Source organism: Acinonyx jubatus, chromosome B3 (genome assembly GCF_027475565.1).
Source record: "Acinonyx jubatus isolate Ajub_Pintada_27869175 chromosome B3, VMU_Ajub_asm_v1.0, whole genome shotgun sequence".
NCBI classification, from domain to species: domain Eukaryota; kingdom Metazoa; phylum Chordata; class Mammalia; order Carnivora; family Felidae; genus Acinonyx; species Acinonyx jubatus.
The window spans coordinates 47186302-47211900 of NC_069386.1; the positions used below are offsets into that span (position 1 = coordinate 47186302).

The window sequence follows — 25599 nt, forward strand, 5'->3', positions numbered from 1 at the left end:
CTTGTATCCTTAGGCTCCAAGTGGCTCCATCTGGAACCCAGGTCTGAGGGGTCCACTACAAGCCTTGTTGTGAAGTCACCTCACTGATGCCAAGGTAAGCCTCAAGACCCCCTCTCAGAGCCAGGACACAGGGGAACAAAGGCTCTAGTCTCTTTCTTTGATTCCCCAAAGTGTCTGTTCCTCAGTTTAGTTGGTGTTCCCCTGCCTTAAAACTTTGCCCCGAGAAGAGAGAAAAAAACTAAGAACTCTGGAGGCTACTGTGCCTGTCCTCTTCTTCCTACTATCCCTTAGAGTCAGAAGGATCAGTTTTTTTCCCCCTGACCTTTATTCTTTCTCTACCATATTCTAAGTCTTACCATAGAACAATAAGCTTCATGGTCTTATTGAGGTCAAATAATAAATAGGTTCAGAACTCTTTAAAAGTCAGTACCAGTTGTTCTATTTCCCACAACAAATTCATATCAGAAAATAATTAGATTCAGTACCAAGCTCACTAATGCTGAGTCTTACTCCACTGATCTCTATTCTTTGTGGACAAACTCAATGTTATTGCCTGAAGATTGGTTTATGGATTTTGGTTTCTTACTTCCCCATGAGAGGGTTCAAATGGCCACAGCTGCCGGGCCTATCATAGTGTAGTTTCAGACATCTGTACTGTGTTTCCTGATGTTCTTGATATCCCCTATGCTTATGTAAATATAATGTGACTGACCTTTGGCCCAAGAAGTCTAACTTTACATGGAGAGATTGTTGAGGTGGGGAGAAGGGTGAGTTTCATGGTAAAGACTGACACATAGAGGTGAAAACGTGTTAGGAAGACAATTTATGAAAATGAGGGAAGTAGACCAAGGAGAAGAAAAAATTATAGACAAAGATTGCCCAGGTAAGAATTCCATACTAAGAATGAATACTGTGGAAGACAAGAAATAACTCTGAGAAATGGATAGTGTATCTTTGGTGCCATCCTATGCCCATTTGGCATTTCCTCTACGGGTCTATGCCCTCTTCTGGTTCTCTGTGCTTGGCCCAGGGACACCTTCCCTAACCTCCCCTTCCTGTCCTCATTAGGATGTACTTCCGGATCCCTGGCCTGGGCAATGGTACTGCTAATGTGATGCTCACCTAATGGGTGTAAATATGTTGGCTCCGCAAGCCACTATCTTTAAAGTCTAAGGTGAGGGTTTGGGTAGCCTGGGACTTGACTGATTCCAATGGAGATAATATCAAAAGAAGGGCAGTTGGGAATGGAAGCTGCACTGAAAGACCAGAGTCCCAGAAGTCATACCTGCCTAATCTAAACAATGAGGCAGCTCAAAACATGCATATCAGAATATCAAGTTTAAGTTTGATGAGAATAAAGTTGCAAGACTAAGGGAAGGTGGCAGGATGGGAGGGAGAGGGAGAGCATGTAAAGAAATATAATCAGAATCTATAAGGCACTTGTTGCTTCAAATAATTTTTTCCCATTAATACATTTAGTTTTTCATGGGCAGCGTTTGAGGGGCAGTCTAACTTGCCAAGTACTCACTGTGCACCAGGAAACAGAAAGAAGCTTTATAAATATTGTCCAATTTAATCCTTCTCACAAATCTGCAAAATAGATAGCAGATCTAAATTCTAGCTGGAACTCAACGAGGGTATATTCCAAAAGCAGCTGCAGGAACTTACGTCAGGATTAGTTCTTAAGCAAATTTGTGAATATGTTTCAAAATGGTGACTTCCCTGAATCCACATGTCTTGGATAAGTTCTGAGATGAGGAGTGAGTGCAACCACAGCTTCCATATGCCCAATGCATAAGCCCAGCTTGCATCCACCCCACAATTCTTCAAACGGCTTACTTAACCATGTACTTGGTTTTTCCCTACAGTTTTAAGTTCCTGTGTCTTGTCTCATCAGGGGAAAAATGCTAATGGCAATCACAGCAGCACTCCACTATGGGGGAGTCAACAGGTCAGAGATGCAAGGAAGTGTAGCTCCTGATGCAGGGCCCGCTGCTATTTATAGTGGTAGGAATCAATTCTGCAAAAAGGAGGGGCGGGGGCAGCAGGATCATTGATTTAACTTGGAATTCCTCAGATCTTTAGCTTCACAATCCTTCCCCTCTCACTGCTCCAGTCTCTACAACACTACATATTGGTGTTTTCCCAGCACTTCATTAAGAACTTCCCTAGACACAAAGATGGACACTCACTTAAAATCTCTATAAATTCTCATGACTGAGCATGCTCTCATTTATTCAATTAACAGTTATAGGAAGGTTGTGTGTTCTAGGCATGTTCTGGGTGCCAAAACAAGACAGAAGCATGTCCTCAAGAGCTTGTGATCTAATTAGAAGAGAGATATGTGGACAAGTAATTGCAATGCCATGTGATGAGTGTCCTGATTGTTGGATGTATAGGGGAAGAGCAGATGAAGGATGAGAAAGGCCAAGGAAGGTGTTTGTAGAGGGGGCCATGTTGAATGAGGATGAGTTTGCAACTAGACAAGTGTGGGGGGTGGGGGGAAACATCCAAGCAGTGGCAGTAGCAGGTGCAAAGACCCAGGAGAATGAAACAGTCTAGTGCCTTTGTAGGGGACAAGTGGATAGAAAATTTCAACTAGGTTAAAGGAGGCAAGGGTCAGATGATGAGAAGATTTGAATGTATTGCTGAGGACCTTGGGTCCTTTCTTTATTTTGTAAGTTATGGGGAGGTTGAGGAATTCCTGACACCTTTCAACTATGAGGGAGTAGAGGTTTGTCTCAGGCAAGGTCAGTGCTTTGCACTCTCCCTTTCTTCCTTTCTAGGATCTGCTTGTGACGTGCACCATCAGGTGCCAGAGGCTGAGTTAATCACATTTCTGTTTCATGGCACCCTTGTTGTTGACATGGGTCAACATAGCCCCTCATTTATTTCATTATATTTTATTTTTATTTTATTTCATTTTTCCCCTTCAGTCATGATCCCTGCGCACTCATTCCTTCCTCCCCACAGAGGCATCCACTCTGATGGATTTGGCAGATGTCCTCAAATATTTATGTATGCCTATAACATATGCTGTGCTCTTTTGTACATGTATGTGTTAATTCACACAAAGGGTATTGTGGTGTAACTTTTTTTCATTCAACACCATGTTTTATGATCTATATTGTGGCTCTATGTGTATTTCATTTATTGCTTCCTACTCGTGTGTAATATCCCACAGAATCTAGTCACATTTTCTGATCCTTTCCCCTGAAGTTGAACAATTCAAGGTTGACTGCTCTCTAGAAAAGACAGCACGGCAATAAACATCCTCATATATGTCCCCTTATGGATCTATCTGGGTAGGAATTTCTTTAGGATATGTAATGAAGGCTAGGGTTGTGAATATGAGTTTACAAATCTTTGGCTTACCAATTATTGGCAGATTGCTTTTAAGAATAGCTATACAGTTTACGCTTCCACTCATAGTACATGAAAGTACGTGTCCCTTCATCCTCACCAAACGTGGTATTTTCTGACTTTATAATTTTTACCAAATTTGTGTACATCAAATGACATCTCATTTTAATATCTATTTCTCTGACTGCTAATGTGGTTGAATATCTCTTCAATGGTCTTATAACTGTTCAGATTTCCCTTTATGTGAACTCCTCATTTGTATTCTTTTTTGTTCTGCTAGGCTTTCTTTCTTCTCTTATTTATTTGTAAGTATTCCTTGTGATATTAATTCCAAGGGATATTAATCTCTTGGTTTGTTTAATCATTGCAAACATCTTTTCCCAAGGTGTCACTTGTTAATTGTATCCATTGCATTCTTCATTGAATAGAAAAATACTCTAGTTTGTTTATTTATTTTTGAGAGAGAAAGAGAGCACCTGGGGGAGAGGCAGGGAGTGGGAGAGAGAGAGAATCCCAAGCAGGCTCTGCACTGTTAGCACAGAGCCGAACATGGGGCTTGAACTCATAAACCATGAGATTATGAACTGAGCCAAAATCATGAGATGGACGCTTAACTGAGCCAACCCAGGTGCCCCTTGGCTGTATAATTTTAATCTTTTATATTTAGGACTCGTTGATCTGAAGTTCACTTTTGTGTATGGTGTGTATGGTGTAAAGGATCTACATTTGTTTTTCTCCAAATGTCAAGAAAGTTACCCGACTCCATCTACTAAAGAATCTACTTCTTCCCACTGACATGAGATATCACCTTTTTCATTTATCAAGTACCCATATGTCAGTGGGTATATTTGGAGGACTGTATTTTGTTCCATTGTTCTGTTTGCCTATTTCTACAGCATTAGCACAATGCTTTATGATAGCTCTTATTTCTAATAGGGTAAGTGTCCTTTGCGTTTATGGATTCATTTGGGGAGAACTGTTACTTTAAAACAAGTAAGTCATTTCATCCATTAACATAAAAAATCTTTAGTCAGTTCTTTATTCAGATTCTTTCTTTTTTACCCTTTTAAAGATATAAAGCTTTAGATTTTTCTCCATAGAAGTCTTATGCATACTTTATTATTTCATTCTTAGACTTTATATAATTGCTGTTTCTGTGAGTGATGTTGTTTTCAAATTATATTTTCTCTTTAATTGTTAGTGTAATGAGGGGTTCCTGGGTGGCTCAGTCGGTTGACCATCCAACTTCAGCTCAGGTCATGATCTCACAGGTTCGTGAGTTTGAGTCCCATGTAGGGCTCTGTGCTGACAGCTCAGAGCCTGGAGCCTGCTTCAGATTCTGTGTCTCCCTCTCTCTCTGCTCCTCCCCCACTTGCTCTCTCTCTCTCTCTCTCTCTCTCTCAAAAATAAATAAATATTAAAAAATTAAGAAAAGACTGTTAGTGTAATGAAAACACTAGCTCTCTTATTCTGATAGGCTATTAATTCTGAAAGTTTTCCATGTAGGTAATCATGTTGCAGCAAATAGTGATAAAATAAAGTATTTTCCTTTACCATACTTTCACTTCCAGTTTCTTTTTCTGTGTCATTACATTGGCCAGGACTTCCAAAAGAGTGGTGATGACTGTTTTCTTGCCTGGTTTTTTTATTTCAAAATGGCTGCATTTAAAGTTTCCCTTATAAGTGTGGTGTTTGCTGTGGGTGGCAATGTAGAGCCTTTAATACATTCCAGAAGTTCCCTTCTGTTTTTAGTTATTTGAGAGTTTATATTTTTATATTACAAATAGTTGTTCAGCTTTTTCAAATTCTTTTTAAGCTTCTCTGGGATGGTTATGTAATTTTTTCCTTTTTAGCTCATTAATATGATGATTTACATGGACAGATTTTCTGTTATAAAACCATTCTTCATCCTGGGATAAATTTTATTTTATTATATTATTTTTTTAAAACACTGGTAGGTTCAGTTAGATTTTTTTTTTTTTTTTAGATATTACATTCATTTCCACATATGAAATGGGTATAATTTTCTTCTACTACTATAGTTTGTACGGGAATCCAGGTTATACAGACTTCATAAAGTGAGTTGGGTAACTTTCTCACTTTTTCTACTTTCTGTAACAACTTGCATATGGGAGGAATCATATATATTTCTAAGAATTTGGTAGAATTTACTTATATAATTGTCTGGGGTTGGAGAATTTTTGTTCTTTTTATGCAAAGGTGAATTCTTCTATTATTTTTCTGATTTGACTAGTCTATTTACATTTTAGATTTCATCTTGCATTGTTTTGGCATTTGTATACTTTTTTTAACCTTTATTTATTATTGAAAGACAGAGAGAGACAGAGTGTGAGCAGGGGAGGGGCAGAGAGAGAGGGAGACACAGAATCTGAAGCAGGCTCCAGGCTCTGAGCTGTCAGCACAGAGCCCAGTGTGGGGCTCAGACTCACAAACCACAAGATCATGACCTGAGCCGAAGTGGGACCCTTAACTGACTGAGCCACCCAGGCGCCCCTGGCGTTTGTATACTTTTGTAGACACTTAAGTGTTCAGATACATTGGTGTGTGTATACATGCATCTGTGTAATTTCAAATTTCTAATTTCTTTCTGTGTTTTGCTTATTTGCAATTTCTCTCTCTCATCTTTTCCCTCCTTATCATTCTTGCCTGAAGCTTGTCTATTTTATTGATCTGAAAAAAATTTCAGGTCTTGCGTTAGCTAAATTTCTCTCATTTGGAGTGTTGTTATTTTTCAGTATTTTATTGATTTATCATGTTTATGACTTCTTTCCTTCATATTTCTTTGGGCTTTCTCTGTTGTTCATTTTCAACTTGCTGAGGTGAGCATTTAGCTCATTAGTTTTAAGTCTTTCTTGTTTTCTGGTATGTTTTTTAAATCTATAAATTTCCTTCTAAGTAGTGATTTTGACTGGTATATTTTTAATACCATCTAATTTTAAGTTTTATTTTTTGTTGTTGTTTCAAGTTTTTATTTAAATTCCACTTAATTGGGGGCACCTGGGTGGCTCAGTCGGTTGAGCGTCCAACTTCAGCTCATATCATGATCTCTCAGTTTGTGAGTTCAAGCCCTGCGTTAGGACTCTGTCAGCTCAGAGCCTGGAGCCTGCTTCGGATTCTGTGTCTCCCTCTCTCTCTACCCCTTCCCCTCTCATGCTCTGTTTCTATCTGTTTCTCAAAAAATGAATAAACGTTAAAAAAATTTAATTCCACTTAATTAACAGGTAGTGTAATATTAGTTTCAGGAGTATAATTTAGTGATTCATCACTTACATACAACACCTAGTGCTTATCACAAGTGCCCTCCTCAATACCCATCACTCATTTAGTCCATCCCCTTACCCACCTCCCCTCTGGCAACCCTCAGTTTGTTCTCTATAGTTAAGAGTCTGTTTTATGGTTTGCCTCTCTCTCTCTTTTTTTTTTAAATTTCCTTTTTTTTTTAAAGTTTATTTAAGTAATCCCTACACCCAAAGTGGGGGCTTGAACTCACCACCCTGCGATCAAGAGTCACATGCTTTTCTGGCTGAGCCAGCCAGGTGCTCCTAAGTTTCCTTTTTAACCAAAGGGTCTGTGTATTTTTTAGTTTCCAGGCATGTACATTAAAAATTTTTTTTTCTTGTTACTGATTTCTTTCTATACTAATTTTATCGCATACTGTCAGGTAATATATCACTTGATTCTTTGGAATTTCTTGTGGCTTTCTCTGTTTCCTATTACATTGCTTATTGGTAGAAATGTTTCATATGTGCTTGAAAAAGAAGTAGTATATTCTCTCTTAAAGATCATAGGTACATGATAGATAGGTGGATAGACCCAAACTCTCAGTTTTGTTATTAAATCTTTTTCATATTTGATTTTTTAAAAATCTGAACAAAAGCCGGCTATATGGACTTAAAATTTCCTAATCCAGAGTAGAATGAGTGTCAATAAAAGATTGGGCATGAGCTGGGTGGTAGGGGAGGGAATTTTTTTCCCCTCTGTGTCCAATATGGTTATATTATGCTGATAACTTATTCTTATAGAGACATGTATTTTATTTACAGTTGTAAGAAGAGTGGAAGCAGAGAATGAAGGAAGAAAATGCTTGAGGTTTGGCTGAATGCTTCCTCCCAGTGGAAGGAAAATTAAAGAAAGTTGCTCCAGTTTAGGCCCAGTGGATGGCTGATAACCCACAGAAAGGTAATGTGTGTATGTACGTGAGAGTGGGAGTGTGTGTGTGTGTGTGTGTGTGTGTGCGCGCGCACTTTTCATGAACTGTAACACTTGGTCACCAAACTGCTTTGCTTTAGGACATCTTGGATGGTGGAAAACACAAAGAAGAGGGAACACTTTACTATCACCCCCAAATCGCTATTTTCCTGAACAAAACAAGAAAGCTCACTGCTGTGTTTGGCAGGAATAAGTAATTATATTAGAATCACTTTTTTTTTCATAATTCTTAATTTGTGTGAGTAAACCTCAAGTTTACCAGAATTATAGATGGGGGTTTCACATTAATGGAGTAATTGGGCCTGAGACTAATATTTTTTAATGCATGTGAACTACCCTGGGACCCTTAGAAATATTTTGGGAAGGGGACTCTTTAAAAAGACTGGATAATCAAGCAGGAAATGGCTCAGGGCCATTGTAGTTTGGCCATTTAAATGTTAAAATGACTTAATTTGTATTCACAGATAGTGATATACTGGTTTTTATATGTGTGTGTGTCTTTGTGTGTGTATTACCATATTACATGTATCTAGAAACAAAACCCATATGTGGTGAGTATGTAATTTTTTCCTCACAAGTAGCATACAGCTTTGTTAGCCTGCTTCATCCATTAAACAATATGTCATTGATACAGTATAATAGTTAAAAATATTACTAGTAATCCGCAGTCAGAAAGAATTAATCCATTTGAAAATTCTAAGTATTCACTCACTCCTAGCTTGTCTGATCAGACTCAATTTACTTAGCAGGGAAGTATCCAAACATTTAAGTATGCAAATGTGTAAAGCCAAATGAGACATCATTTAATTCCTTTATTGTCTTACAGTGAAAGAGAGCAAATGAGCAAGTTGATGGCTTTATGCCAATTATTTTTACTACGATTTCTTTTATGCTAAGGTATAGCTGAAGGCAAGCCCTCAAATTCCAGCATGAACATGCAGCAGCAATAACATGAATATTTTAGGGGCTATAAGATTCTTTTCATGGCTTATGGTTGGAAATAAAGAATTTAAGTTGCAACTGCTTTGGAAAATATGTCATAAACGACTGGGACTAAATGTAAGAGTGTGTGTGTGGCCTCCAACCCAAACGTTCTTCTAAAAGACCCAAATCCTCAGTGTTCAAGGCCCTCCTCAATGAAACACTCTTTCTCCCTATTTTTCTAGGTTAGTTTTTTACTGCTCAGCCCACTTGACTCAGCTCCACACCTCCCTCCAGTCACACAACTTTCTTGAACAGGACATGCATTTTCGCATCAAGGAATATGGCCCAAGGACTATCTTCAGATCCCAAGGCCAGCACACCAGAAGTGCAATGGCGAAAATACTGAGAAACTCAGACCGAGACTGTCTGAGCCAGAGAGAGCAGCAGGCTAACAAGGGTTAGGTCATGACCTCCAGCATGACAGCTACGTTTCCTCTACTCTTTGCCACCAGACTGCACGCTTAACTTCACCTAGTCCTCTTGCAAACTGGTTTTATCGATTAGAATGGTGACCATAGCAGGGACCACATGGAAACCTCTCTCTTAAGCAAACTGCAAGCCCCTGTCCCAATGACAGCTTGTAGGGAGCATCCATTCACTCACACTGAGAGGGAGACATTACTAGTTTTGAGGAGAACTAACCAATCAGAGTATTTAGCCTATTTGTTTAAGGATGGTTTTCCCCATCTAAGAAATAGAAAAAAGTACAGTGTTTCTGTGTTTAAAGCACATCAAGAATTAATGAACCTCATTCTCTTTCTCTTACCCAAGGCATATCCCTGTTTAAAACCACAAAGTGCTGACCCAGCCAGTGGTTCCAGAACCCAGGGCCTCAGCACAGCATTTTAAAGACTCATCCTCATAATGAATTACTATTTTAGTTATAGTCCTGGTAACATATGGTGAATGGAAAACACTTTCTGTAGATTAAACAACATAGTTCCCATTAATGGTTTTCTATACTTGAGAACTGAAAGAGATTTTAACTAACTGTTGGTTTGGTGCAGTTTCTGCTGAATTATTTAAAACACCTCCTTCCTGCTTTAACCATGAATTTGCATTAGAAAGTACAATGCCAATTAAGATTCCTCCATTGCCTCAAATGCTCTAAAAATAAATACAAGCTAAATCCCAATCACAAATACATTTCTCTCTTCATACTCTGACCTTCTTGTTATCCTAAGTTTAGGCAAAATAAAGAAACGATACAAAAATTTGCAGAAAGAGATGGCGAAAGTTAGGAAATTAAGAAGATTAAAAAAAATTACCGTCTAACGGATGGCTCTTTGGACATGCTGGAGACACACGGAGTTCTATATGTAGGTGGAAAACTCAACGTTTACTAGTACAAGTTCTCCCAATTCCAGGATTACTTAATATAAAATATAAACATAAGTTATTACATGTATATAAAACCAGAAGTTGAAGATATTGGCTTAGCTAGCTGATTTGAATTTTATTTACTGTGATAAACAATCAAAAGTAAAAATCCAATACAATGCATAACTTTGGCTGGGCATGTTTTAGTTGCCTGTTTATTTTTGCAAAGCTGAGTGTTTCTCTTGCTCTTGGCAACCTCCCCCCCACCCCCAAGCCTTGTCTCATGGCTTTCTTCCCATGATATGAAGATTAGCTAGTGACTTTAAGTCTGCATCAGATAACTTTCTCACAGTAGACCCCAAATGTCTCATATTTTTCACACCACTTCTTTGACCTCTACAGGCCACTCTTCCCACCTGGCATGTCTGCTGCTCGCTGCCTCCTGTCCCTTCCACCCATTCAAAAACACTCTACGTAAGGAAGCTCTTCCACAAAAGAATTCTCAGCTAATCCCTCTAATTATAGCATTCTGATCACTCTATATCCTGGTACACATCCACTTTCCTAAAGAAGTTTGCAAATGTGATTTTGAGGTACTTCTGTGTTGCCACACATTTTCACTTGGGTACATCCTGGCTGACTAGTACAATGTCTTCTTCACAGAGCTCAATATAGGTTACTGCGGGACAACTGGAAGCTTAGTTTCAGTTTGAACCAGAGTGCCATCTACTGGTGTAAGCGTTAACAATACCATCAACATGATTACATTCAGCCCAGTGAACATACTCAATACGCATGATGCACGCCAGCTCTCATGGTTTGATTAAAAAATAAGGGATATATTGGGGCGCCTGGGTGGCTCAGTTGGTTAAGTTAATGACTCTTTTTTTTTACTGTTTATTCATTTTTGAGAGAGAGAGAGAGAGAGAGCACAAACAGGGGAGGAACAGAGAGAGAGAGGGGGACACACAGAATCCAAAGCAGGCTCCAGGCTCTGAGTTGTCAGCACAGAGCCTGACACGGGGCTCGACCTCACGAACTGCGAGATCATGACCCAAGTCAAAGTCAGACGCCCAAAGTCAGATACTCCGTGAGTGACTCTTGATTTTTTCAGGTCATGATCTCATGGTTCATGAGATTCAGCCCTGTGCCAGGCTCTGCGCTGACAACACGGGGTCTGCTTAGGATTCTCTACCTCTCTCTCTGCCCTTCCCCTGATCACACTGCGTGTTCTTTCTCTCTTCTCAAAATAAATAAATTAATTAAAAAAAGAAGGAAAGAATAGTATCAAAGCAATACTTTGCTCCTACCCTTAGTAACATCTATGTTTTCAAAAGAGAAATGGCAATGGAATAAGATTCTCATTTTGATCCTCTAAATAATAAAACCATCATCTCAAAAAGATGGGTGTGAATTCTAGACTATGTCCTCTGGCTGTTTTGTAAACTATTTATTGAAAAAAATATCACATGAATTGAGGAACTGAAACGATATACAATACAATGTCAGGATGCCACTAAGGCCTATGGAAATGGCACTGTTTTACGAGGAAGACAAAGTTTTTGTTTTTGTGTTATTCCAAGAATTTAGCCCTTCCATAGGGCGAGCCATCCCTTCAGGATGATCACATCCTTGAGTCATAAACCTCTGAGTTGGCACAATTTCTCAGCACGAAATGGAAGGACTGTATAAAAAAGCAATATTAAAAATACTTAGTCCCTGTTTATCAGGCTAACATTGTCGTCTATTAAATAATTTCTTAAGCCCTTTAATAATTCCATCTTTCTACTCAGTCTAAATCCCATCACACCGTGGGTAAATTTAAAATCGCACAAAGGTGGGTCTGTAAGTTAAGAGAAAACTTTTCTTTCCTTACACAGAGGCTGACTTAGGCAGCATGGGATCATTAGTGACCAAACAGATGCCCCCATCTATAACCCAGAGACAGTTCTCAGCTGTACAGAGAACCTTTCATTTCCTACGTAGAGGTGAACTCAAAACGTGTCACTGATTTTTGCACCCTCTTAATCTTCCTGTTTATTCTGTGCTTCATTAAAGTCAATCTCCACAGGGCAGACTGTCATCTGAGCTCGGCCTGTCCTGCTGTCTTCTCTCTCCAGAGAGCATCCTTCATCCTGATAAACGGGCTGTGAGCTGAGCACGTGACTGAGCTCCTTAAGGTAAATAGATTACAGAGAGCTGCTCCTTCCACACCGGCTCAACAGAATTTGATAAGCAGGATCATTGACGTGGGCATCACAGTGGAGACAATGTTTTCTGAAAGATGGGGTTTCAGATTTACTGTTGTAAAATGAGATAGAGAAAATTTTTTTTTCATTGTGTCATACCATAGCTTTAAGGCTGCATTAGCTATTGTCATTCATCTGCCAAGTGTCTCCCTCAGGATTTAGCATCATTTATAGGATGTCTTCTGCATGCCAGGCTCTCTGCTAGGGACTAGAGACATAAATGTACACACAGGGAGGAAAAGTGGTAGCAGTGGTAGGAGATGTAGTGAGGCTCTGTGGGAAGCCATAAAGCATGCCACCATCACAACACCAGCCCGTGTGCTCAGTTCAGTACCCCACATGTTGTGGCAAGGGTAAAGGTATGGACAGCTCAAAAGAAGTTGGAAGCCTCCATCCTGGATGATCAGGGCAAGATCTATGTGGAAAGTGCTACAGTGAAGCTCACTCCCTCTTAGCTGAGAAGAAGAAGGTCAAGGAGGCTTCCCACCCACCCCACACCTCAGTTTTTCCAAGGTCTGGGTAGCAGAAATCCAAGATCCTCCTCAATAATGACTGCAGATCAGCGAGAAGCCTGGACAGCCACGCAGATGGTGTCCTGTTCTGCGAGGGACTGCTTCTAGCTCCTGCCTCGCGTCTAGATTATTCAGTGATAAAAGCAGTGGTGAAGAGCTCTGTGGGATGTGAGAGGGTGTCAAGGGCAAGGGCTGCAACATCTATGGGCTGCCAACCCATACAAAGCCACCATCGTCCGAGATTAATTCAACTAACTACTCTGTGTTAGCCCTTAAGTTCTCGCTGGACCATACAGGCCTCTCTCTCCTCTGAGCTCCTCTTGTAATTTACAGTTTGGCTTTTTCTTATATTCAGCCTCATAATATAATTATTCCTTGTATGTTGTGCGACCACAACAAGATTACATTTGTGTCTTCTTTGAAGAGAGAGATACACAGCAGACACGTAGCTGGCGTCTAATGCTTAATCTAAACTGGGAATCAGAAAATAAGAGCTTGTAGAAACTTCCCTCCTTTAACAGAATAGGAGGCAGATTTAGAGAGTTGCTGCTTTATTTGTTCTACAAGTGTCTCATGAAACTTTCAAGTCACTGTGCTGGGCTCTGTGGAGGAGACAGAGATGGGTCCAGTTCCCATGCACCTGTCAGTGATGCATGAAAAAGAGGATGTGTGGCCTAATCACCACAAGTGGAATCCATAAGGAAGGTAAAAATGAGTCTGAGAGATGCCAGGTGAGGGAGGTCATGGGTCACCTGAACTTGATGAAGGATTTGATGTGGGAATGGGGAAGGGTATAAAGTGTGCATGTATTTTGGCCTTCACCAAGCTTCTCGTCTCACTCAAAACCAGCCTGCAGGAGTCAGCGGAGACAACTGTGATGGTGGTTACCATCCATGCTGGACCCCCTGACGGTTTGCTGAAAGGCACACTTTCATCCACCAGAATGTGACTGTCTCAGCTCCTTGCCCATGAAGACGTCTGTCTCTTTTTTCTCTCATGTCTGTTTCACTCCCCTGCTCTCCCAAGTGCAGGGAAGATTGCAGTCCCACTTTAACCTTTAGCAGTTGGCTAGGCTTGGACCCTATCCTGTTCCAGCCCCAGAATGCTAGACCAAGGCACGTCTGTGGGCCCAGCTCCCCACCACCCACACGGGGAGCACACCGAGCATCCCACCTTGGGTCTGGCCCTGGTTATCATGGGGTTCAAAAGGTTTCTCTGGAGACAGAACAGAGTACTGCCCAACTCTCTGCCTCCAGGGTTTGCATTTCCCACGGAAGGAAGCCAGGCTATTTCTGGGAAAAGCTGGAGGAGGTTAAGCAAATTCAGACTGCATAGGAAAGAGTTTTCTGAGCCCTCTCTGCTACTCAGCCCCCTGCCCTCCCCCCCCCCCCCCCCCCACTCTTCTGTCCGGTGGCCCTTCACAGCCTTCCTCCCTGCACAGACATGTCCTTTGCCCAAGCCAGGACGTTATTGCTCATTTTTCCTGACCCTCCCTGGAACTTGGCTCTGCACACCCCACCCCCCCCCCCACTCCCCTGCATCCTGCCTCAAGGAGTAGCAGTTTCAGCCTCTTTCTTGCTTCTGTTCATGCAGCATCCTCCTCACCGGGCATCTCCTGTGGTAGAAGAAAGTACTTCACCCTCCACATCTGCTTGCTTCTTTTGTCTCTCTTTCCTCATTCCCTTTGCAATTAGGGGAAAGGAAAGAAGCATCAGGATGCCAGGACAGCAGCATGGGATGGGGGCAGCACAGAGATGCTGGATAATGCACCTCTCCTCTTAACATAAAAGCCTGCCCCCACAATTTCCTCTCCATTATTCCCTCTAGACCTGGGTCTTCAGCTTCCTGCCCTCACCTTAACTGGAAACTGGGTAAAAGTCACATCAAGAGGAGTTCTGAAAATGGCATGTGGATGAAAAGGGAGCCTCTTGGAGACTCTGGTGGCTGGTGAGGACCTCATGCCTTCTGATTTCTTAAGCTTCTGTCTGGTGGCACAAAGAGTGGGTATGTCAGAAGACCCTCCAGGCCAGGGTTCCCAGGGTGTCTTCCCTTCTGGCCTTGAGGCTTCCTCTCCCTTAGGTATGACCAATTCTAATTCACTATTGCTTTAGAGTTGTGATATCATTTTCCCTTAAAAAAATTGTTTTTAATTAATTTACTTATTTTGAAAGAGAGGCAGACAGACAGGAGGAATGAATGAGGGGCAGGGAGACAGGGGGAGACAGAATCCCAAGCAGGCTCCACCCTGCCAGCACATAGCCCAATGCGGGGCTTGGACTCACAAAACCTCAAGACCATGACCTGAGCCGCAACCAAGAGTCACACTCTTAACCGACTGAGCCACCCAGGTGCCCTTATCCTTTTCACTTTTTATTTTTTAAGTTCCTGTGTCCCAAAATTTAGTACAAGTAAACATTTATATACAGCAAAATATATGGTCCAGTTCTAATCCTTTGGTAGATGTGCGGTTTCACATTGTCTAATGTCACCCTATCTGAGATAGAGCAATAAATCAGGGCTGTGCCCAATTTGATTTCTCCCACCTTCCAGCTACTCCTCACTCTTAGCATCTACTCATGGATGATGGGGCCTCGGTCTTAACCACCCATCCATCAAGCAAGCACTGACGGTGCTGATGCTGCCAGACTGAGCTCACACTGTTGGCCCAGAACTTCCAAGTACTTTAAAACAATCTTTGCTTAGGACTTTTTGTAGATTTGGACTGAGTGTAAAGGCTAAAGGGGAGACCTTAGTGTCACAATAGGTGCCAGAGGCCTGATATTTGAGAGTGGAGGCTGCAAATCCTAGACCCCTGGCCTGATGTGACCGCCCAGAGCTCTGAGAACCTGTAGTCACAGAACAGCCCCGCTCCGGCCAGTCTGAGAGGTAAGGAAGGTCATTGGACCAGGGTCCCACCTGAGCCTTCTCTACTTCAACTCTCAAGACCCTATTAGGGGTTGTTAAATGTCTTAGATAAGCTCATAGTTAAGATTCAGGAGATATTCACTGGCAAAAATGACATGAAATGCACAGCGAATAAGTACATATTATTTTTCTCCTCAAAAGAGGCTTAACACCAGTAAAAACTGAAAATAGACACAAAATAGTTTTAATTTTGAATATTGTTTAATGGAAGCATTTGAGTGTGTGATAAAGAGTATTTTTCTCAGCCTACTAAGCAAATACTTCAGAATCTGTGAACCAAGGCTGACTGAGCCAAGGACGCTTTCTCTCCACATCTAAGCCTTGGCTCCCTCTAGTGTCCCTGACTCTGCCTCTGTTTCAGCCCTAAAATGCCTGGAACCTACCATCTCTATCAAATGGGGATTCAAAGCCCAGTTCAACTAATTGTCTTCCTGTTACCCCTCCATGGTTACTGTTGATCACATACTTCTCCTTTCTCTATGAGCTCCATTGTTCTCTTAAAACTGACATTTTATTATATTCAGTTCATAAGATAGTTGTTTTATGTGTATTGTTTTCCCTGCCCCCCATCAGAATTGTCTTTTTAAAAATTTATTTATTTTAAATTCCAATATAGTTAACATATAGTGTTAGTATCAGGTGGACAGTATAATGAATGAACAATATTATACATTACCCAGTGTTCATCATGATAAGTATACTCATAACCCCTTCACCTCTCTCACCCATCCCTCTGCCCACCTCCCCTCTGATAACCATCAATTCTCTGTATTTACATGTTTATTTTTTTGTCTCTTTTTTTCCTTTGTTCATTTGCTCTGTTTCTTAAATTACACATATGAGAGAAATCATATAGTATTTGTCTTTCTTTGACTACCTTATTTCAGTTGGCATTATGCCTTCTCGATCCCTCCATTCTGTTTCAACTACAGTCGTGTCTTTGAAATGGGGAACATATAACATCAGACATGCAATAGGTGCCTAATACCTTAAATTTGGGAATCAGAATATTAGAGTCAGTATGACAGCTATTACAGTTTCCCCCTTTCACAAAATGGGAAACACATCCAGAGAATAGCTGCATCATTCATTCTACATGTGCCTAAGCAAACTTTTAAGTCACTGTGCTGGGCACTGTGAAGGAGAAGGAGATGGCTAACAGATGGGCCTATCTCCCATGCACCTGTCAGTGAGGCATGAAAAACAACATGTGTCCCCATCACCAAAAGTGGAAACCATAAGGAGGGTAAAGATAAGTCTGAGAGATCTCATGTGAGGAAGATTGTTTATCAGCTGAGGGACTCAGTAGTTTTGTGGAGAAGGTAGCACTTGAACCTGATCTTGAAGGATTTGATGTGTGGGAATAGGTGAAATGTATATTTCACATTCGGGGAAGGAAATTTGAAGAACTTCAGAAGCTAAGACTAGGAAGCCTTAGAGCCCTATTACAGCAAGCCTTGAATACCAGCCAGGAAGCTTAACCCCAACTGGTAAGCAGGAAGCACTACTGAAGGAATAACTTGTAAAAAGTTCCAACTTCTTGAACATGTATTGAACTCCTTTTTAAAAAGTGAATTCTTCATCCTTGAGGGTGTTTAAGTACGCACTGGATGTGCTCTTACCTAGCCATCTATTTATGATTTATGGATAGATTCATAGAAAGGACTCATGCATGGACTGGGTAAGGACCTGCTAAGGTCCCTTCTAATTGAGATTACCCAGTTAGGATTTTTCAAACAGAAACTGGCACTATGTTACAGGAGACAAGTGTGTATTTCTTTTTGTACTTCATAGGTGCTCAATTAGTGCTACCTTAACCAATGAATGACATGAACATCAGTGTGCTTTAGGAAGAGGAATTTGGAGGTGAGATTTAAACTAGAATAGCAAGAAGAGAGAGACTGCATCCAGGGAGCCTGGATGGAACACCATGATCATTTTCAAGGCCTAGACTAAGTTAGTGGAAATGGGAATGGAAAGTGGATTAACAATGTGGATGCTGAATCAAGGTTACTATTTTGTTGTAATTATCTGTAACCCTCCTCAATAGACAGAAAATCTTGTGAAAGCAAGAAGTGTACCTCATTTGACTTGATATCCCCACTACCTAACAATGACTAACACATACAAGTGCTCAACATGTTTTAAATGAGTTTGTGGAGTAAATGTTGACTGGCTTAATGAGTAAGTAGATGCGATGGTGTTAACTTGAGAGGAACTGCTGGACAAGGGGCAACTCGAGTCTCGGGATATGAACCCAGGACTTGAGTGGTCCTGGCCCTGGTGTGAAGGGAACTCAGGAGACAGCAGCTGCCTCTACTTCCTCACTCTGCAGTCTCTCTAATCTCTGCCTGGTAGGCCCACAACCTTATCGTGTTTAGGTCTTCTCCACCCTTCCTGCCCTTATCTCCCATTTTCTTGTTTTACTTCTCATCAGGATTTGACACAGTTGACCATTTCACTCTTGGAATAGTCCCTTCACTTCCAAGACTTGATTTTCTTCCTATCTTGCTGACGGCTTCAGTTCATTCTAGTAATTCTGATTTATTTAACTTCCTATTCCCAATTTTTAAATCAATGGTTCTCAGCCTTAGCTGCATGTTAGAATCACAGGAAGCTTTTAAATCTCTTGATATTCAAGCTGCACCCCAGACCAATTAAATAAGAATCTTTGAGGGGTGGGTCCAGGTTCAATATTTATTTAAAGCTCTCCTGCTGATTCCAGTGTTGTAAACCACAGTTCCAAGTATTAGTGTTCCTTAGAGCTTAGTCCTAAATCTCTCCCCATCTTTGGCTCTACCCCTCAGCCCACGGGTTTCAAGTATCCTTATCATGTTGATCTAGACTTGTAGCCCCAGTTTCTCCTCTAAGCTATAAACTCATATATGTAACTGCCTATTCGAGATCTCCACTGAGATGCAGACATCTCAAATTTAACAGGTCCAACTGGAAATCTTGACTTTCCTTGCTTCCAAATCTGTCCCTTCTTAGTATCCCCCTCTTAGTTGATAGTGTCATTTGTCCAGTTGTGCTGGCAAAGACAGCTTGGCAGCTATCTTTGGTTCCTTCCTTTCTGTCACTCCTCACATCGAATCCACCATTGAGCCCCGCTAGTTTTCTTTCTAGAATACATTTTAGACCCAACCACTTGTCACTACCTTTCTCAATCCTCATGTGCTCTGCAGCTGTGGCTTCCTGTGTGTTCCCTGACTTCACTCTTGCTCCCTTACAGTCTTTTCTTCATACAGCTTGTGGAGAGATCCTCAGGAACATATGCCATATCATATTTCTTCCTCCTCAAAAAGGTGTCTTGTGGTTTCCTATTACATTTAAAACAAAATTCAAACTCTTGGGGTTCATGGGTGGCTCAGTTGCTTAAGTGTCTGACTTTGGCTCAGGTCATGATCTCGTGTGTTGTCGGTTCAAGCCCCACATCCGGTTCTCTGCTGTCAGCAAAGAGCCTGCTTTGGATCCTCTGTCTGTCTGTCTGTCTGTCTCTCTGTCTCTCAAAAATAAACAAACATTAAAAAAATTCAAACTCTTGAGTTTAGCCTTCAGGGTTCTTCATGATCTGCCCCCTTCCTGCCATTCTAATCCTCTTTAATTCTCCCTTCATCTGCTCTGTCCCTGCTACACATCATTTTTGCTGTTTGTGGAACACAGCCTTTGCCTAGAATGCTCTTCACCTAAATCTTCACATGGTTTGATGATGACCATTCAGGCCTCTGCTCATGTGTTACCTCTTTGGAAACATTTTTACTGACCTAGCCCCTCAAGGAAAAAGGACCCCTGTGGTCCCCTATCTTAACCTTGCTTTATTCTTTTATTATCTGAAATCATATTTATTTGTGTTCATTTCTCTGTCCTCCCCCAATAGAAAGTGGGGACCTTGTCTGTTTTATTTATTGCTGGTTCTCTGGCACTTGGTAGTTTCTCAATAATTGTTGAATGAATTGTTGAAACCCAAACTAATAGTGAAGCAGACTATAGTCTGAGTTGTCACAGTGAGGTAGATGAATAATCTCAGCATGAGACATGGTTAATTAAAGACTCTATTAAAGGCGTTTTAGGAGTGTGTCTGGCTTAGCCTCTGGCCAGGCTGTCCCCACCCCCCAAATTTCCTTTCTTCCTCTACTCACAGTGTCTGAAACTCAGCGATTTAGATTCATTGAATTGAAAGGTTTTCACCTTCTGTAGAATTCTCTACTAAAATTCAAATACCTTCAGCATGTATCTATTGCCTAATAAAAGACTAGGGAGGAAAGATTATTCTGAGAGACCAAACCTAGAGCAGAAGGGACTAAGGACAAAGGGAGGGGCAGATTGTCCTACTAAATTTTCTTCACCATGCCATGTCTTTGACAGAGCCATTTGAGGAAATTGGTCCTCTAGAAAGCTGAACGGCTTTAGGCATCAACAAGAAACTTTCTGTGTGAATTCTGTTGGGGATGGCAAACTCCTAATTTCTCTCTCTCCCATGTACTTCCAGTTCCATTCCCCAATCCCCAGTGTAACTTCCTAAGAGTGGGGACTTGACAGTTTGGTAGTCTACGTCGGATGCGCTTCTCCCACCTAATTGTTTTTCTATCACAGTAAATCAACTAGCTCGACCTCTATCCACAGGAAAGTAATTCTGTACCAGGGGATTTAAAAAATACCTGAACAAGGTGCCTGGGTGGCTCAGTTGGTTAAGTTCTGACTTCGGCTCAGGTCGTGATCTCAGTTCATGAGTTCGAGCCCCACTTTGGGCTCTGTGCTGAGAGTTCAGAACCTGGAGCCTGCTTTGGATCCTATGTCTCCCTCTCTCTCTGCCCCTCCCTTGCTCACACTCTGTCTGTCTCTCTCTCTTTCAAAATGAAATAAACATTAAAAAATAATAAAATAAAAAATAAAAATACCTAAACGATATGTTATTAAATGATAGATAGAAACCTGTTTCCTTATTAAAATACTTACATTTTCTTTTTGTGGGTATTTTTTTTTTATTTTAGAGAGTGAGAGAGAGAGCATAAGTGGGGGAGAGGGGCAGAGGGGGAGAGAGAGAGAGAGAGAGAGAATCTTAAACAGGCTCCACACTCAGAACAGAGCCTGATGCAGGGCTTGATCCCAAGACCCTGTGATCATGACCTGAGCTGACATCAAGAGTTAGATGCTCAACTGACTGAACCACCCAGGTGCCCCTATAATACTTATATTTTAATAACATGTTAGAAACAAAGAATTTGATTTCCTTAGTGTTAGAATTTGGCTTCCCTGAGAAGCAAACTCAGAGGCAGTGATGAGCATACAGAGCTTGCATTAGAGAGTAGGGACCCTTAGAATCAACATTTGTGGAAGGCAAGGAGGCAGGACTGGGTAGCAGGAAAAGCTGAACTCAGTGCAGTCTCAACAAAGGTCTCAGCTTGCCCTTTGAGGAGCTCTTCAGAGCAGCTGAAATGGCTCTTTCCAGTCAACTCCCCTTGCACTAAGGAGGCTAGGCTTTCATATTCTCATATCAACCAGGCAGTGGATGCAAGCTGGTCCTGGGTGCGCTGTCGCTAAGGGCAATTTTTGGACTGGGCTAAGTGCCAAGAGCTGCCTGCTGACAGCACTACCTGAAGACAGAACTGGGCAGCACAGCACAGCATCCATTACATCTCATGTTTTCATGTTAATGTCACTTTTTGGTTGCTAACATTATTCTTAGTATCTGTTGAAAGACAGATAAACTTTGTACTAAGAGTCTCCACTGAATTGGCTTTGCTACTGAGAAATCTTTTCTTGTTAATGCTGTGCTTTTGAAAGACATTAACTTTTCTGTTCCTAACATGTTATAATCCTATGTAGGTAAGAGTGCTATTTGTTGATGTTGTCATTCTTATTTAACATTTTGTGAAGCATTCACTGGATGTACCAGGGTCTTGTGATTCTTTCTTAGTCATCTGCAGTGGCCAGTCTGGCTGATTAGAAAGGTAGAGTTCCACTCTCATTAATCCTGCCCACCCCATTGAATCCGCATCCCAGGAGTTTTCCTTAAAATAAATAAACAAACAAGCAAACAAAATAAATCCCTCAGCCTGGGTGATGTCAAAGGAACTAATTATTCAGGCTTCTCATTACAGTTTTGTCTATGTAAGGACTGCAGATTGGGGTCCTGAGTAAGCATAATTGAGAATTAATGTGTTCTGTGCCTCAGAGGTGGGAAATAAAACTGAAACGGCCCACATGAGGGGGGAAAAAGATTTTTATCGTGTAAGTGAGACAATAGGATCCATGATTGTAGGTTTTATTGCTCAGGCCTGGCCAGTAGATAGAAACAAAAGGATCTTTTTCTCTGGTGGTTTTTCACCCTGGCAAGATTAGTCTCTGAAATAGGACTAACACCTTAAGTTATTCATCTCTCTGGAAAAATGTGGCCATGAAAGAGCAAGGAATTTATACTTAGTCTGCATATGTCTGAGCAAGAATTAAGCAAATAATAGATACTTTTCTGGAGTTCCAACACTGTGGTCAGGGTCAGGAGTTGGTACCAGCTGGTTCTGAGGCTCATCTCCCTCTCCCTGCACTTCTTCCAGCACCTGCGGATGATGAGGGAGGTTCACTGTTCCCTTGCAGGTTCAGCTTATTGCTGACAAGGCTGTATTCAGTGTTTCATTTGAAGGGCAATATGGTCCAATGGCTTGGCATGTGACTGTCAAATCCTGACTTCATCATTTAAGTTTTATTATGTTAGGCATCCCAAATTATCTACTCTGGGCCTTAGGTTCTTCCTTTCTAAATTAACAGTGACCCTACTGCCTACTATTAGAGTTGTTAAAAAGCATTACATTAGATACTACATGTGAAGTGTTGATGGTGCACAGTAGAAAACAGTCAATACCAGGTGTTATTATTTGCTAGGAATAAGTTCACAGGTATAAGATGAGATTAAGAATTACTTGAACATTTCTGCAACAAAGAGAGGGACAGCTAGCCCTGGTTGAGCTGATAATTCTTTAAATAGCTACCATTAAGTAAATAGCAATAGAGAAGAATAGTTCCCCTGCAAAGTTGAAACCAATGAGATAGATTCCCTCTTTAAAGTGAGATATAACAGGGAGCTGTATTAGACAACTTAGTGTGACAAAGGTAATAAATGTTAAGTTAGGAGTGGCTGTCATTGCCAGTGAAAGTCCAGAAATCTCTATTTCTGTCAATCACAGAAGATACGCGTCAGTCAAGGAATTGGATTTCCGTATACCAAAAAGCCATTGCTGGCTGAGCAGAACAAGATGTGGACTCACCAAACTCAACAACCTGCTTTTCTCACAAGAAAGTATTAATTGCGTAAGTAATAATTTCCTTATTTGTCAAAAAACCTCAACAGAATTTCAAATTTTGATCTAGTTGCCAACTTAGACTCTGCTCCACTAAAGTATAAATAATTGCTCAGAAGGAATGTGTCTCTGGACTGTTTCTAGCACTCCTCTTTCATACTGTAGGTATTAAATTTGGAAATCTTACACTTCTATGTTAGAATATCTGTTGATTTTTATGTACTAGAGAAGAGTTTCTTCTATATCCTATTGCTTTTCCTAGTTGACTATGCTCCATATTTACTCATCCAACAAATATTTATTGAATGCTCACTATGAACCAGCTATATAGTAGGTATATATTCCGAGTGGAAGTAAAAGGAAGGTGACTATTTTCAAAAGGTTTATAGGCAAATAACTAAAAATCTATCGAATATATGTATTTTTTTTTTACTTTACATTCATGAGTCCAAATGATCTCAACTCTGTTTCCTTAGAGTTGAGACCACATATCTAGAATGTGTTGGTAAAATTTCCACTATCTATCACATGATATCATGTATCTACTTGACAAATTTGTCAACTGATGCTAAAAGACTGTTATAGTCAGTAGTGGAGACTATGACTTCAAGGGCAATGTGATTACCAGTAATGTAGCTTCTCTTATTTGAAGAAAGTTACAGGTATAAACTCAGCCTGAATAAATGATACCATTTGTGGAATTTTTTTTCCCCAGCCATCAAGCTTTAAGAAAGTTTGAGGAGTTAAGTTTTATTTCTTTAAAATGAAATGCAAGAAAGTCAAGATGAAATAGAAAAAGGAAAGACGGAGTAGTCAGAAAAGAGAAGTTAAAATGAAAATTGCCTCTCTCTGGAATTATAACTATGTTGGTAAAAGCTTTTACCTTGTCTGCTGCAAGTGAGAATAGTTTCTAAAATATAAAAGTTTTACTTACCAGAAAGATTAGCATCCAGCCAAAATTGAAAACAATCAAGGTTTAGTTAGGTATTGTATCATTAACATGTCATTCCTCTATTGCTTCTTCCAGGCTACTTCCTGGAAGTACTTAATGAATCTCAAATTTTTATTTTGGCTTTGACTGTGAAGGCGAGAGAGAAATGCCAGGGTTCCACCCCTGCCTTCCTGAGTCAGACCATCTGGCGAACAGAGCTCATTCATCTACACGTTTTTTTTTTTTTTAATGTATAAAATAAACATAACAAAATTGACCATCTTAACCATTTTTAAGTGTACAGTTCAGTGACGTTAACTATATTCACATTGTTATGCAACTATCACCACCATCCATCTTCAGAACTCTTTTCATCTACAAAACTGAAAGTCTGTGCCTATTAAACAGCTATCCATTCCTCCCACCTCCCCACCCCAGCCCCTGGCAATCACCATTCTACTTTGTCTTTATGATTTTGGTTACTCTAGGTACCTCCCGTAAGTGGAATAATATAACGTTTGTCCTTTCGTGACTGGTTTCTTTCACTTAGCATAATGTCCTCCAGGTTCATCCAACTTGTGGCATTTGTCACTTTGATTCCTTTTTTTGAGACTGAAAAATACCCATTGTGTGAATATACCACATTTTGTTTATCCATTCATCCATCAGTGGACACTTCTTCCACCCTTTGGGTATTGTGAATAATGCGGCTATAAACTTGAGTGTACGGGTCTCTCTTCAAGGCTTTTCTTTCAATTATTTGGGGTATATACTTAGAAGTGGAAATAGTCGGTCATATGATAATTCTATTTTTATTTTATTTTATTTTTATTACTTTAAAAAAATTTTTTAACGTTTATTTATTTTTGAGACAGAGAGAGACACAGCATGAACGGGGGAGGGGCAGAGAGAGAGGGAGACAGAATCGGAAGCAGGCTCCAGGCTCTGAGCCATCAGCCCAGAGCCCAACGCGGGGCTCGAACTCGCGGACCGGGAAATCGTGTCCTGAGCTGAAGTCGGACGCTTAACCGACTGAGCCACCCAGGCGCCCCGATAATTCTATTTTTAATTTTTAAGGAAGCACCAAATTCTTCCACAGTAGCTGTGCCATTGTGCACAAAGGGTTCTGATTTCTATGTATCTTTGCCAACACTTGTTTTCTGGTTTGAATTTTTGTGGGTTTTTTTTTTTAACAGTAGATATTACAAAGAATGTGAGGTGGTATCTCATTGTGGTTTTTGATTTGCATTTCTATAATAATTAGAGATGTTGGACATTTTTTCGTGCTTCTTGGCCTTTTGCATTTCTTCTTTGGAGAAATGTCTATTCAAATACTTTGCCATTTTTAAAATTGGATGTTTGGCTTTTGTTGAATTGTATGAGTTCTTTATACATTCTAGATATTAACTCCTTATCAGATATATGATCTGCAAATATTTTCTCCCATTCTGTAAGTTGCCTTTTCATTCTGTTGACTTTGTCCTTTGTACAGAACATTTTTATTTTGATGTAGTCCAGTTTATATCTTTTTTTCTTTTGTTACCTGGGCTTTTGGTGTCCTTTCCAAGACATCATTGTCAAATCTTGAACTTTTCTCCCCTATGTTTTCTTCTAAGAATTTTATAGTTTAGCTCTTAGGTATAGGTCTTTGATTCATCTTGGATTAACTTTTTATATGGTATATATGATGCAAGGTAAGTGTATAACTTCAATCTTTGGCATGTAGCAGCTGTACTTAAAGTTCCACAGATGTTTCTGGTGTTTGTGAACCACTGTTAGGCTAGTGATAT

General features: G+C 40.5%; 1 protein-coding gene across 1 annotated transcript in view; it reads left to right on the forward strand.

Annotated features, from left to right (window-relative positions):
• Window positions 1–25599, forward strand: part of MNS1 (meiosis specific nuclear structural 1) — a 93019-nt gene continuing 67420 nt past the window's right edge. The window contains exons 1-5 of the mRNA XM_027067320.2: window positions 1–94; window positions 7428–7563; window positions 11969–12077; window positions 14486–14605; window positions 22765–22888. The gene's annotated coding sequence lies outside the window, so the exon portion shown is untranslated. The remainder of the gene's footprint in view (window positions 95–7427; window positions 7564–11968; window positions 12078–14485; window positions 14606–22764; window positions 22889–25599) is intronic.